The 15,178-nt window shown below is 45.1% G+C and overlaps 1 pseudogene; it reads right to left on the reverse strand.

Annotated features, from left to right (window-relative positions):
* Positions 1 to 9,105: 9,105 nt before the first annotated feature.
* Positions 9,106 to 13,136, reverse strand: LOC124003485 (annotated as a pseudogene).
* Between the last annotated feature and the right edge of the window lie 2,042 nt (positions 13,137 to 15,178).

Here is a 15,178-nt window from a genome sequence, read left to right on the forward strand (position 1 = left end):
TTTAACTATGCCACTTTGTTTACATACTCATCTCATATGTATATACTGTACTCGATACCATCTACTGTATCTTGCCTATGCTGCTCTGTACCATCACTCATTCATATATCTTTATGTACATATTCTTTATCCCCTTACACTGTGTATAAAACAGTAGTTTTGGAATTGTTAGTTAGATTACTTGTTGGTTATTACTGCATTGTCGGAACTAGAAGCACAAGCATTTCGCTACACTCGCATTAACATCTGCTAACCATGTGTATGTGACAAATAAAATTTTATTTGATTATATACACTAAGTTGACTGTGCCATTAAACAGCTTGGAAAATTCCAGAAAATGATGTAATGGCTTTAGAAGCTTCTGATAGGCTAATTGACATCATTTGAGTCAATTTGTGATGTACCTGTGGATGTATGTCACGCCTTGGTCATTGTATTTTGTGTTTTTGTTATATGTTTGGGTAGGCCAGGGTGTGACATGGGTTTATATGTTGTGTTTCGTATTGGGGTTTGTAGTATTTGGGATCGCGGCTGATTAGGGGTGTTGTTAGGCTTGGCTGCCTGAGGCGATTCTCAATTAGAGTCAGGTGCTTATCGTTGTCTCTGATTGGGAACCGTATTTAGGCAGCCTGAGTTTCGCTTTGTATTTCGTGGGTGATTGTTCCTGTCTTTGTGTTTTGGTCACCAGATAGGCTGTAATAGTTTCACGTTCCGTTTTGTTGTTTTTTGTATTTAGTTTCAGTTATTTCATGTACCGCGTTTTCTTTCATTAAAGTCATGAGTAACCAACACGCTGCATTTCGGTCCGACTCTTTTTCTTCAACAGACGAACGTCGTTACAATGTATTTCAAGATCTACCTTCAAACTCATTGCCTCTTTGCTTGACATCATGGGAAAAACAAAATAATTCAGCCAAGACTTCAGAAAACAAATTGTAGACCTCCACAAGTCTGGTTCATCCTTGGGAGCAATTTCCAAATGCCTGAAGGTACCACGTTCATCTGTATAAACAATAGTACGCAACTATAAACACCATAGGACCATGCAGCCGTCATACCGCTCAGGAAGGAGACAGGTTCTGTCTCCTAGACATGAACGTACTTTGATGCGAAAAACGCAAATCAATCCCAGAACAACAGCAAAGGACCTTGTGAAGATTCTGGAGGAAGCAGGTACAAAAGTATCTATATCCACAGTAAAACGAGTCCTATATCGTATAACGTGAAAGGACGCTCAGCGTGGAAGAAGCCATTGCTCCAAAACTGCCATAAAAAAAGCCAGACTACGGTTTGCAACTGCACATGGGGACAAAGATCGTACTTTTTGGAGAAATGCTCTCTGGTCTGATGAAACAAAAATAGAACTGTTTGGCCATAATGACCATTGTTACATTTGGAGGAAGATGGGGAGGCTTGCAAGCCGAAGAACATCATCCCAACCATGAAGCACAGGGGTGGCAGCATCATGTTGTGGGGGTGCTTGCTGCAGGAGGGACTGGAGCACTTCACAAAATAGATGGCATCATGGGGTAGGAAAATTATATGAATATATTGAAGCAACATCTCAAGACATCAGTCAGGAAGTTAAAGCTTGTGCGAGCAAGGAGGCCTATAAACCTATAGACCTTACACCAGCTCTGTCAGAAGGAATGGGCCAAAATTCACCCAACTTATTATGGGAAGCTTGTGGAAGGCTACCCGAAACGTTTGACCAAAGTTAAACCATTTAAAGGCAGTGCTACCAAATACTAACTGAGTGTATGTAAACTTCTGACCCACTGGGAATGTGATGAACAAAATAAAAGCTGAAATAAATATTTCTCTCTACTATTATTCTGACATTTAACATTCTTAAAATAAAGTGGTGATCCTAAACTGACCTAAAATAGGAAATGTTTACTCGGAATAAATGTCAGGAATTGTGAAAAACTGAGTTTAAGCTAAGGTGTATGTAAACTTCAGACTTCAACTGTATATACATGTAGTTATTATCTCATCTCGATCGCTGCCTGCACCTGCCCGCCTGTCCAACATCACTACTCTGGACGGCTCTGACTTAGAATACGTGGACAACTACAAATACCTAGGTGTCTGGTTAGACTGTAAACTCTCCTTCCAGACCCACAACAAACATATCCAATCCAAAGTTAAATCTAGAATTTGCTTCCTATTTCGCACCAAAGCATCCTTCACTCATGTTGCCAAACATACCCTTGTAAAACAGACCATCCTACCAATCCTCGACTTCGGCGATGTCATTTACAAAATAGCCTCCAATACCCTACTCAACAAATTGGATGCAGTCTATCACAGTGCCATCCGTTTTGTCACCAAAGCCCCATATACTACCCACCATTGCGACCTGTACGCTTCGTTGGCTGGCCCTCGCTTCATACTCGTCGCCAAACACACTGGCTCCATGTCATCTACAAGACCCTGCTAGGTAAAGTCCCCCCTTATCCCAGCTCGCTGGTCACCATAGCATCACCCACCTGTAGCACGCGCTCCAGCAGGTATATCTCTCTGGTCATCCCCAAAACCAATTATTTCTTTGGTCGCCTCTCCTTCCAGTTCTCTGCTGCCATTGACTGGAACGAACTACAAAAATCTCTGAAACTGGAAACACTTATCTCCCTCACTAGCTTTAAGCACCAGCTGTCAGAGCAGCTCACAGATTACTACACCTGTACATAGCCCATCTATAATTTAGCCCAAACAACTACCTCTTTCCCTACTGTATTTATTTATTTTGCACCCCATTATTTTTATTTCTACTTTGCACATTCTTCCACTGCAAATCTACCATTCCAGTGTTTTACTTGCTATATTGTATTTACTTTGCCACCATGGCATTTTTTTGCCTTTACCTCCCTTATCTCACCTCATTTTCTCACATCGTATATAGACTTATTTCTACTGTATTAATGACTGTATGTTTGTTTTACTCCATGTGTAACTCTGTTGTTGTATGTGTCGAACTGCTATGCTTTATCTTGGCCAGTTCGCAATTGTAAATGAGAACTTGTTCTCAACTTGCCTACCTGGTTCAATAAAGGTGAAATAAAATACAAATAATAGCATGAGATCCCTACATTGTAGCCTGTACATTTAATATATTCAATGATCATGTACTCTACCTTGGCAAATAAGGTGCAGTTCAGGTATGAATGTCTTTGAGAATATTTTTCAGTCATATCCAATACCAGGAGTATCACATTCCAGTCTTTGTATGATGCTGTGTTTGCATGTATGTATTTCAACTATACACTTCAAAGTGTTTACCAATCTTGGTCTTGGGACATCAATGGTTACACATTGTAACTAAGACTAGAAATAGGATTTAACTAGATAAAGGCTGATTTGTAATTCATATATACAGATTTTTTTTAAAATAATTTAAACACTACACTACACTTCCTATGCCTCAAGTAAATACTCTAAAACTTGTTAATCTCAATATCTAATGCCCTTCATCTGCATTGATCTGATAAACAGGATGGATGTAGTATTCATCAAATGGGGGTTAATTTCAAACAGCAGAGATTGTGAAACACTTTATTGAAAGAAGTTCATTATCCAAGTGTTATAAATATTATAAAAGTTCAATCTGTACTTCAATGCACATCTGTTGTGCATTATAAAAACAGAGGTTAGAAAGGAAGTGGCGAGAGAGGTGTAAAAGACGGAAAGGGAAAGAGGTAAGAACATAGGAGCAGGGAAGGCAGCATATGATTCATGAATCACAGTGGAACCCAAATATTCTCCCAGTTCATCACAATTACATAGTGTCTCTAGTCGGCCCGAAGGTTATCTTAAAAGCGGGTGAGGTGGTGATGATGGGACTGGGGGTTGGCAACCTCTCTCACATCAAAAAATATCTGCAGACGAGAGACAGATGGAGAGAGAGCGATAGCATGTTTAAGCCTCGTTTATTTTTTAAAATTCTAACATTGTTAGTCATCATAATAATCAGGAGGTGAAATGCAAAACTGACCATGGATCATTAACTCTGGGACTACTGCATCTATCTGTATTTCAATGTAAAGCATATTTAATAATACTTTGTGTTGACCTAACCAATTGACCTCTCACCTCTGATCATGCTGTACCCTCTATGTAGCCAGTTCAGATGCGGGAGGGGTTCATCGACACAGCTGATATAACCTAAAGGATTTAGGGAAAAGAGGAGAGAGGGATGAAGTGAAGGAGAGACTGTTTTTGAGAAAATAAGGTAGTTAAAGAGACAGTGTTCAACAGGAATCTGTGTAACCGGTGTGAAAGTGGAGCGATGGGTAACGATGCTTCGAGAGTGACTGTTGTGTGCAGAGGGTCCCTGGTTCAAGCCCAGGTAAGGACGAGGAGAGGGACGGAAGCTATACTGTTACATGTGGCCTCACCTGGTGTCCACACCACACTAGGTGGCTGCAGAGTACTTTATGCTGAAAAACATGAACGGACAAACAATATAGCAATAATGAAGTGTCTTACTACTCTCCATGGTTGGCCCTCTTGCCTATTCTTGAAGGTGGAAGGAGCCACAGTTATACACCTTAGCCTGCTTACCACAGAACACAATCCATCAATCAGATTGATACATGAGTGTGTAGGTTATAGGGTGTCTAATTGTTCTACTTTTTTTTTCAATATGTGTGAATTCAAATAGCCAGATTTTTTGTACAGACATCACACCCTTACCTAAACATCACCCTCACCTGAGAAGTAGAAATCAAAGGGAGAGAAACTGGGAATTGAATACCTGCAGTTGACATAGCAAAGAAAATGGAAGAATACTCTTACTGTAATGTGAATGGCTCTTAAAAGAGCCTTTGGTTGTGCATCGTGTAGTCTATGGTGTTGCCAGGGAACAGCACTCTCTTCCAAGAAGTAGGAGGTGAAGATCTCCTGCACACGGATTGCCTCTCTTGCTGCGTTGTTGGACCCCATACTTGAAACATCCCGCAGAGCAGCAGACCCCCTCCTGGTCCTCGTGTCCACCCTCAAGAAGTTATGCAGGACACATGTGGCCTTCACACACCTGAATTCCTCTAGTAGGCAGTCTCAGATGGCCCTGGTCACCCAACCTTGCAGTGCCCTACACGTTAACTGCAGGCAATCGTTTTGAAGGAATCTCCAGTTGCAAGGTATCTGTAGGAATATGGAAGACAACGAAATGATTAGACTTTTACATCATCAGGTCATTGTATATTACTAAAGTATAATATCCCTGATAACAAATCATAATAACATTGGATAGATAGATGCATGGGCACACATATGTGCACATGTAGCATGTGACAATAACAGGATCATAACAAGGATAGTGTCACAAATAAATACATAAATACCACTTCAAGCTCGATGATGAGTTGATCATTTGAATATGCTGTGCAGTGCTAAGGCAAAATGTGCACCCCTTTGAGTCCCCAGGACCAGGACTGAAAATCACTGCTCTTCATTGGAACCATTTCATATGTAGACAAGCTTTCATAGCTCTCTTCATCTGAGGACAGGCTTTCATAGCTCTCTTCATCTGAGAACAGAAAACCTCACAAGAAACAGACTTCATTATAGTCAAATTACACAGCACTGAATATTATGTTACTATTATCTCCATCCTCACTTCTAGGGACAGGAACTACACACAATTACCTGCCCTATCCAGAATAGCCTACTCTCTCACTGACAGTTGGGACTGCTATCCTTTCACCCTCCTCCATGGCTCTTAGCTAGCTACCTACAAATGCATTTGGAGTTTGTTTTTTACAGTAATAGCTAGATAATATTAAGTTAGGTAGATGATATTTCATTCACTTAGATAGCTATCTATACAGTATGTGAAGTTGGCTAGATTATTATTATTTTTTACCTTTATTTAACTAGGCAAGTCAGTTAAGAACAAATTCTTATTTTCAATGACGGTCGAGGAACAGTGGGTTAACTGCCTGTTCACTGCTTCTTAACACAGCGCACATCCAACCCGGAAGCCAGTCGCACCAATGTGTCAGAGGAAACACCATGCACCTAGCGACCTGGTCAGCGTGCACTGCGCCCAGCCTGCCACAGGAGTCGCTAGTGCGCGATGAGACAAGGGTATCCCTACCGACAAACATTCCCTAACCCGGACGACACTAGGCCAATTGTGCATCGCCTCATGGACCTCCCGGTCTTGGCCGGCTGCGACAGAGCCTGGGCTCAAACCCAGAGTCTCTGGTGGCACAGCCTTAGACCACCCGGGAGGCCCTTTAACATGTACATTTGATTGGTATATAAATAGCAATAGAATAACTGCAGAATATTTAATATTGTAATTGAAAATTGTACACCCAAGGAAGGCTACTGCCCCTTTAAGAGCTAGAATGGATTTTGTACCCTATGTTGTGATTCTCACCAAATATATTGTCTTCACACTATTCAAACCTCACAATCCATAAAGATCACATATTGCAGACAAATAATTTGATCTAAAAGACACACATTGAGGAATTTCTGTACGAACCTCCACATAATCATCGTCTTTCTTTTGTGCCACCAATGTGAGGGTTTATGGCAGGGGAAACTGTGTTGTAGTAGTCTAGTGTGTTCAGTGGCGGATTTAGGTATAGACTACATGGGCAACCGCCCAAGGCGGCATCTTGCCGGGGGTGGCACCGGACACCCGTATATATTTTTTGGGAATGGTGACATTTGCGCGATCGGTTTTCTATCGCTCATTTGCACGTCACGTCAATGATATCATGTCACCGTGTGGGACTGTGGGTCAATTAACCTTGTCGGAGTGGGCGTCCTGATTCTAGTTTGTGAGCTAGGCAGGCGGGGGTAGGTTGACCTCGGGTCTCCCCACTGAAAGTCCGAGATAGATTCTCTCGCTCCCCCTATCAAATAGCGCACCTCTAACTAACGACATTAGTAAAATCAGTTACACTATGACATGCTACCAAATAAACCTGAATTCATAATACTGTGAATATATAGTTTCACAAACTTATTGTTGCATTTTTGTCTGGTTTGTGCGAAATCGTTAAGAATAATATAAAACCAGTCTGCACACCACCAAGGTGAATTGGTTTAGTCTTGGCTCTTGGTTGATAGTGTTGGGGGATGGGTAAATGTATTGATGCTCGAGTGCCAAATCAACACAAATTTGTTTTTATTTATCTTTGTTACTTATTTTGATATGAGTCTTATATGCATATATGTTTATGTCGTTTTAAATGTTATGATTGTTTATTTGTGTTGTTCCAAATGTCTGAATAAAAAATTGTTAGTGCAGAATGTTGCTTTTTTTGGGCAGGGGGGCACTGAGTGTGTAGTGCGGGAAGACGGACTCGCTAAACTGGGGCGCTTTCTGTTCGGGAATAAGTGGAATAGTATCAAATACATCAAACATATGGTTTCCATGAGTTTGATGCTATTCCATTCGCTCCGTTCCAGCCATTATTATGAGCCATCCTCCACTGTATGTACAAGGATGTACCGCCGCCACCTATCGTAACCAATTATGTCAATGCGGAGCTATACGGAGCCCTCTGTATTGATACAATTGGGAGGCCCACAGAGATGCGGGGTGGAACTCGATTTGGCCTCCGCAATTGTCACACTCTCCATAGCGAGCCTCCGGATCCCAAGCATAAAAGGATCTGAATGGTTAATCCGAATCTGAAGTGGCCATACAGCATTTACTGTGATGCAGCCTCCGTAGATGTCAGGGCTTTATTACTTCTTGCGGAGCAGAGCTATTGTGAAGGAAGTTGTCAAGAAAGTAAGTTTGTTTATACAGAACATACCGCCCCCACCTACCACATTTTTGGATCAAGCATAAATTGGCTTTGTGGAATCATCTCAAATCAGCAGGCACCTTCTTCTTCATTATCATGGCGTTCTTACATTTTGTTTGTGCATGCCGCCACCTACTGTATTTTCCTCCTCAACCCTTCACCCCCTCCCTATCTGTCTCATTCACACAGAACTACTCCTAGACATCTTTCTCCTCTCTCTCCAGATGAAATCCTGTGACTTGAGGTACGGCCGCCCTAAAACCTGCCCGCTCGACCCCATCCCCTCCAGACCATCTCTGGAGACTCTCTCCCATTCCTTACTTCCCTCAACTTATCCCTGACCACAGGCTTCGTCCGCTCTGACTTGAAAATGGCCCGAGTCACTCCCCTCCTCAAGAAACCAACACACGACCCCTCTGACATCACACTACAGACCGGTATCCTTTTATTTCCAAGACACTTGAGCGTGCGGTCTCTGACCAACTCTTTTGCTATCGCTCTCAGAACTATCTTCTTGACCCTAACAAGTCAGGCTTCAAGACCGGTCACTCAACCGAGACTGCTCTCCTGTGGCTCCGCATTATCCTCACATGGTCTCTCCTATCATTGCTCTGCAGATGACATAGCAAAAACACCCAGGTGGCAACAGGGCATGACCCTACCTCACACAGGAAGCGGCACTTGTATTCTCTCATCTGGACAAATGCAAACGCTGTTGGCTGGGCTTTCTGCTCGTTCCATCAAAACCCTGCAACTTACCAGAATGCCGCAGCCCGCATGGTGTTCAACCTTCCCAAGTTCTCCCATGTCACCACGCCCCTCGTACATTCCACTGGCTTCCAGTCAAAGTTTGTATCCAGTACAAGGTACTTGCCTAGGGAGCAGCAAGAGGAACTGTCACTCCTTACCTTCAAGCTCAATCAATCTAATTTATTCTAAAGCCCTTCTGATGTCACAAAGTGCTGTACAGAAACCCAGCCAAAACCCCCAAACAGCAAGCAATGCAGGTGTAGAAGTACACTGTGAAGCACACTATGCTGATACCCTACACCAAACCAAGTACTCTGCCACCTCTGGTCTCTTGGCCCTCCCACCCCTACGGGAGGGCAGCTCCAGCTCAGTCAAAGCTTTTCTCTGTCCTGGCACCCCAAGGTGGAACCACCTGGGCACTGACTTTACAGATAGTAAGCACATTTTTCCTCAAAGTAGCTATGACTGAAATGTGGTTGGCCCACCTAGCTATCTTTTAAGATGAATGCACTAACTAAGTTGCTCTGAATAAGAGCGTCTGCTAAATTACAAATGTAAATGTATAAAACGCTGAGTACATTTGGAATTGATCAAAAACATGTTTACTAAAGGTGTTTCTATTCCAAGCTTATTCCCTTCATGGTAGACTTACCTTTGTTTAGGCTCAACTGAGTTTAGGCTGGTAAGGGCAAAGATACCAATGCTTCAAACACTGGAAAATGTATCTGATGGTGTGTCAATCAGTAACCTTATCCTCCCATAACATTACTCTAAATAACTTGATTAATTAGTAATAACAGGACAAATTAATTTTCTTCTGAGTTACACAAGCAAAGTTACACAAGCAAAACCCAAAAACATAAATATTGGAAGCTACTGAAATGTCATAAACCCCTTGCAATGTCATGACTGTCATTTGTCAAAGAACATCACCCTGACGTTTTTACAGTTTGTTGTTAATTTTGGTGTCGCTTTGAAGAAGTCCCTTTGGCACACAAACATTTAAGAAGTTCAGAGGTCACCTCAGGGACTACCTGCAACGCTGCCACAGAGCAGGGTTTGTGTGGTGAAGGCATCCTATCATCATTAACCTTTTCTCTGCCCATGGCATGTGGGCATAGGGATCACCCACCTCAACGTCTCCCCTCAAGTCATTCAGCAGTGGGTAATTAAAACTTGAGAGAGGGATGGTATGTAGAATTCCATCTTTAGTTCTATGGGAGGGTCCTAGAGAGTGTGCTGCATCAGTGAGGTATGGTGGTGATCCTCATACTCTGGCTGGCGATAGGGTATGACACCATGGGGGTGGTGGCATGGCTTATAGTGATGCCAGGCAGAGGCTGTGCCATGGATACAGCCACCGGTGCCACTGAAACTGTGACGGGTGCCATGGAGACGGGAGGCACCATGCCCTGGGCAATGGTCTGAACCAGGGCGGCTGAGAGCGGGGTGATCTCGGGATTGAGGTGGGGCAGGGGAATGCTGGGTGGGGCAGCATTAGATGGGGGCACTGTAGGGGCACCGGTGGGGGCCACTAGGTCCTGCTGTGTAAGGGTGACGGTACGAGGCTGCAGCCCGGCGCTGCTCAGGGTGGTATGGGTCTGGGCGACGCTGTGGTTGTAGGAACTGACCGAGCCCACGGGGGACGCCATGGTCTGCTCAGAGGGGGCTGGGGTGGAGGACAGGGTCATCACCGACACCTTGGTCTGGCTCCGGAACTGGGCATTCTGCTCCAGCAGCACCTCGTTGGTGGCCATGAGGTTTGAGACCTGAAGAAAAGATTAACAAGGTGTTTGAGGAGTGATCTTAAAAAGTTAATAAATACATTGTATTGTTATGTGTGGTTGTTGATTATGTGTGGAGGGATGTTCATCATCACCCGTCTGCAAGACTGACCTGTTTCTTCAATTCATCCACTCTCCTCCTCAGCAGGGTGTTTTCCTCCTCCAGAAACCTGTACTCCAGCGGCTGGGGTGAGAGGGCAGCCTGCACCCCCAGCTCATAGTGCCCCCCCTCCGTTCCCGTCCAGCCGGAGACCCTCCAGCCTGCGTCTCTTCAGCTGCAGCATTGTGTGGTCCACAGGGGCTTCCAGGGGCGATGTCTCATACAGACCGCTCTCAAACAGGGGGTCGTACACCGAGCAGGGGCCCCTGTCAAAACGACGAGGTCCTGAGGCCCCCATGGAGATGCAACCCCCCAATCCCACTTACCCCTACTCCTCCAACCCCTAAGATACCCAGGTCTCTGCAACCCCCAAGGCTTGGGCAGCCCATCCCAATCATGTTGCCCCCGCCTCCACCCCCCACCAGTCCAGCCATGCCTCCACAGGCACCCACCCCAACCCCTCCGCCTGTGTTCACCATCCCACTGGACCCTGGGCCCAACACACTCCCCACACCCACTCTTGCCGGCTCATACTCGTTGTCCTTCATGACGTGCCGGAACTTACACTTGCTGCCCCGCTGGCACTCACCCTTCAGAAAGTCCCTGCAGATGGGGACCTCCCCTCGGCTGTGTGGGAGGTCCATGGGGGACAGGCCCAGTCCTGCAGCTACTTTCCCCCTCAACCTGAGGGGTAGCTCCCCTGACTTCTTATAGTAGTCCTCATCCTCCTTGGAGCCGTGGACGAAGCGGCAGTTGGAGCGGACACACTCCTTGTTCTGGTAGTCGTGGCAGAATACAAACTCGTTCTTCTGCACCCCGAGGTCTGGCACCTCGTTGAAGTCGGGGTGTTTGAAGCGGCAGCGTTTGCCCCTCTTACACACGTTCCTCAAGAAGTCTCTGCAGACCCCATCCGGGGCCGGTCCTGACCCCAGGCCCCCCGGCTCCACCGCAGTTGTTCCCATTCCCCAGGGCCCCTCCTCCACCCATGCCCCCAGAACCAGAGCCACAGTCTTCACCCCCTGCGGATCCCCCCCCCGGCCTTCTCCCGTGCCCCCTCCTAAACCAGACCCCACTTCCTCGCTTACACTAGTACCCACCCCGCCGCCGCTGCTGCTTCTCCCACCACCACCTGACAGGTAGGTGCTGTCCCGGTCAGGCATGGCGCTTGGCCCAGCGCAAGGGGAACACAGCACTCATGTGTGTGGGCAAGTGACTTATTCTGAAAGCCTTTTCTGTTCCATGATAATGACTGTAGCTCAGATGATCTTCGGACCAATGCAGTCCTTTACCATGGCATCTGAAAGATACACGTCAAGTTGGTTGTTAACAAGTTGAAATATATTCTGTGTGACCGTTATCTAGCTAGATAGTTAAATAAATCTACACATAGGCAATAGCATCTGTGAAAACAAACGCTTGCAATTAAAATCATTGATTGGACAAACACAGAAGTTAGTGGAAAGTATAATTATACAGACCAAATGCCCGGTACAGGAATATTAAACAACAAGGCTCCAGAGGGGGTAAGGCACTAAGTAGGTGTCACTACTGACACAGGTTCGATCCCGTCTGTATCACAACCGGCCGTGATTGGGAGTCGCATAGGCCGGTGCACAATTGGCACAGCTTCATCCGGGCTAGGGGGTGCTTTATAAGTAGGCGGTCATTGTAAATACGAATGTGTTCTTAACTGACTTGCCTAGTTAAACACGGGTTAAATAAGAAAATCAAAAATAATCTCTGTTAAGACTAACATAGCTAGCTTGTCTTGACTATAGGCAACAGTCTCTTGCTGTTTAAGAGGTAAATAGCAACCTTGGCCCTAACGAGCTGGTTAGCTAAACAACTTGTTAACTAGCGACATAACGTTAGCCCCAGGGCTCCCGAGTGGCGCAGCGGTATAAGGCATGTCAGTGCTAGAAATAAAAGGTTAAATATGTATTTTTTTAAAAAATCACGGCCCAGCCCAGGTTGCTTAGCCGGGAGGGTAGCTGAAGGCGAGCGATCTAACGTTATAGCTATTCATATAGCTATCTAACCGGTGCAAATGTTGGTGGCTAGCTAGCGAACGCAACCGTACACGCTGCAGTCACATGGTACAGCTGTGCAAGCAAACTAGATACAGGCATTCAGCTGATACACAGTGTGTTGACGTTGTCTGTTTACACAGCTAACGTTAGCTATCTAAATTACCTATGACTAGCCGTCAAAGAACTTACCAAAATGATGACTTCAGGAGCATTTAACGCAGATGGAACGGTGTACTTTCGATGTCAGCTGATGGTATTTCTATTTTAAGAATGTGAGACAAATGCTTAACTATCATTCCCTAATGGCTTTTAACACATTATTTACGTCGTGTTGTTTTGGTCCCCCAAAGACTCAAAACAAAACCACCAGAGAAGAAGATTTCTACCTCTACTGTTACAAAATATTTCCACATCGTTCTGCAGATTTGCTGCCATCTACTGCACGTAGGGGATGAAAACAAACACCAGACTTGCTGCGCTTGCGCAAATTCGAATTATTCTATGATATTATGGCGGCCCGAAAATAATAGTAAAAGTGAATGCCGCCACCAACTGTGCTGGAATGTACGATCAATCATGATCTGCCCAATTGGAACATAAAATTCAAAACCAAATTAAATCCCTAACTTCAAATCAAATGTATTTACATAGCCCTTCGTACATCACCTGATATCTCAAAGTGCTGTACAGAAACCCAGCCTAAAACCCCAAACAGCAAGCAATGCAGGTGTAGAAGCACGGTGGCTAGGAAAAACTCCCTAGGAAGAAACCTAGAGAGGAACCAGGCTATGAGGGGTGGCCAGTCCAATTCTAGCTGTGCCGGGTGGAGATTATAACAGAACATGGCCTACATGTTCAAATGTTCATAAATGACCAGCATGGTCGAATAATAATAAGGCAGAACAGTTGAAACTGGAGCAGCAGCACGGTCAGGTGGACTGGGGACAGCAAGGAGTCATCATGTCAGGTAGTCCTGGGGCATGGTCCTAGGGCTCAGGTCCTCCGAGAGGGAGAAAGAAAGAGAGAATTAGAGAGAGCATAAGTGGGGTGGCCAGTCCTCTTCTGGCTGTGCCGGGTGGAAATTATAACAGAACATGGCCAAGATGTTCAAATGTTCATAAATTACCAGCATGGTCGAATAATAATAAGGCAGAACAGTTGAAACTGGAGCAGCAGCACGGCCAGGTGGACTGGGGAGAGCAAGGAGTCATCATGTCAGGTAGTCCTGGGGCATGGTCCTAGGGTTCAGGTCCTCTGAGAGAGAGCAAGAAAGAGAGAAGGAGAGAATTAGAGAACGCACACTTAGATTCACACAGGACACCGAATAGGACAGGAGAAGTACTCCAGATATAACAAACTGACCCTAGCCCCCCGACACATAAACTACTGCAGCATAAATACTGGAGGCTGAGACAGGAGGGGTCAGGAGACACTGTGGCCCCATCCGAGGACATCCCCGGACGGGGCCAAACAGGAAGGGAAAAAAAACACCCACTTTGCCAAAGCACAGCCCCCACACCACTAGAGGGATATCTTCAACCACCAACTTACTATCCTGAGACAAGGCTGAGTATAGCCCACAAAGATCTCCGCCATGGCACAACCCAAGGGGGGGGGGGCAACCCAGACAGGATGACCACATCAGTGAATCAACCCACTCAGGTGACGCACCCCTTCCAGGGACGGCATGAGAGAGCCCCAGTAAGCCAGTGACTCAGCCCCTGTAATAGGGTTAGAGGCAGAGAATCCCAGTGGAAAGAGGGGAACCGGCCAGGCAGAGACAGCAAGGGCGGTTCGTTGCTCCAGAGCCTTTCCGTTCACCTTCCCACTCCTGGGCCAGAGATGAGAAGAGATGAGTCTTCAGTAAAGACTTAAAGGTTGAGACCGAGTTTGCGTCTCTGACATGGGTAGGCAGACCGTTCCATAAAAATGGAGCTCGATAGGAGAAAGCCCTGCCTCCAGCTGTTTGCTTAGAAATTCTAGGGACAATTAGGAGGCTGCTTCTTGTGACCGTAACGTACGTGTAGGTATGTACGGCAGGACCAAATCAGAGAGATAGGTAGGAGCAAGCCCATGTAATGCTTTGTACGTTAGCAGTAAAACATTGAAATCAGCCCATGCTTTGACAGGAAGCCAGTGTAGAGAGGCTAGCACTGGAGTAATATGATCAAATGTTTTGGTTCTAGTCAGGATTCTAGCAGCCGTATTTAGCACTAACTGAAGTTTATTTAGTGCTTTATCCGGGTAGCCGGAAAGTAGAGCATTGCAGTAGTCTAACCTAGAAGTGACAAAAGCATGGATTAATTTTTCTGCATAATTTTTGGACAGAAAGTTTCTGATTTTTGCAATGTTACATAGATGGAAAAAAGTTGTCCTTGAAATGGTCTTGATATGTTCTTCAAAAGAGAGATCAGGGTCCAGAGTAACGCAAAGGTCCTTCACAGTTTTATTTGAGATGACTGTACAACCATTAAGATTAATTGTCAGATTCAACAGAAGAGCTCTTTGTTTCTTGGGACCTAGAACAAGCATCTCTGTTTTGTACGAGTTTAAAAGTAGAAAGTTTGCAGCCATCCACTTCCTTATGTCTGAAACACATGCTTGGAGCAAGGGCAATTTTGGGGCTTCGCCATGTTTCATTGAAATGTACAGCTGTGTGTCATCCGCATAGCAGTGAAAGTTAACATTATGTTTTCGAATAACATCCCCAAGAGGTAAAATATATAGTGAAAACAATA

The sequence above is a fragment of the Oncorhynchus gorbuscha genome, linkage group LG18, assembly GCF_021184085.1.
Source record: "Oncorhynchus gorbuscha isolate QuinsamMale2020 ecotype Even-year linkage group LG18, OgorEven_v1.0, whole genome shotgun sequence".
Classification (NCBI taxonomy): domain Eukaryota; kingdom Metazoa; phylum Chordata; class Actinopteri; order Salmoniformes; family Salmonidae; genus Oncorhynchus; species Oncorhynchus gorbuscha.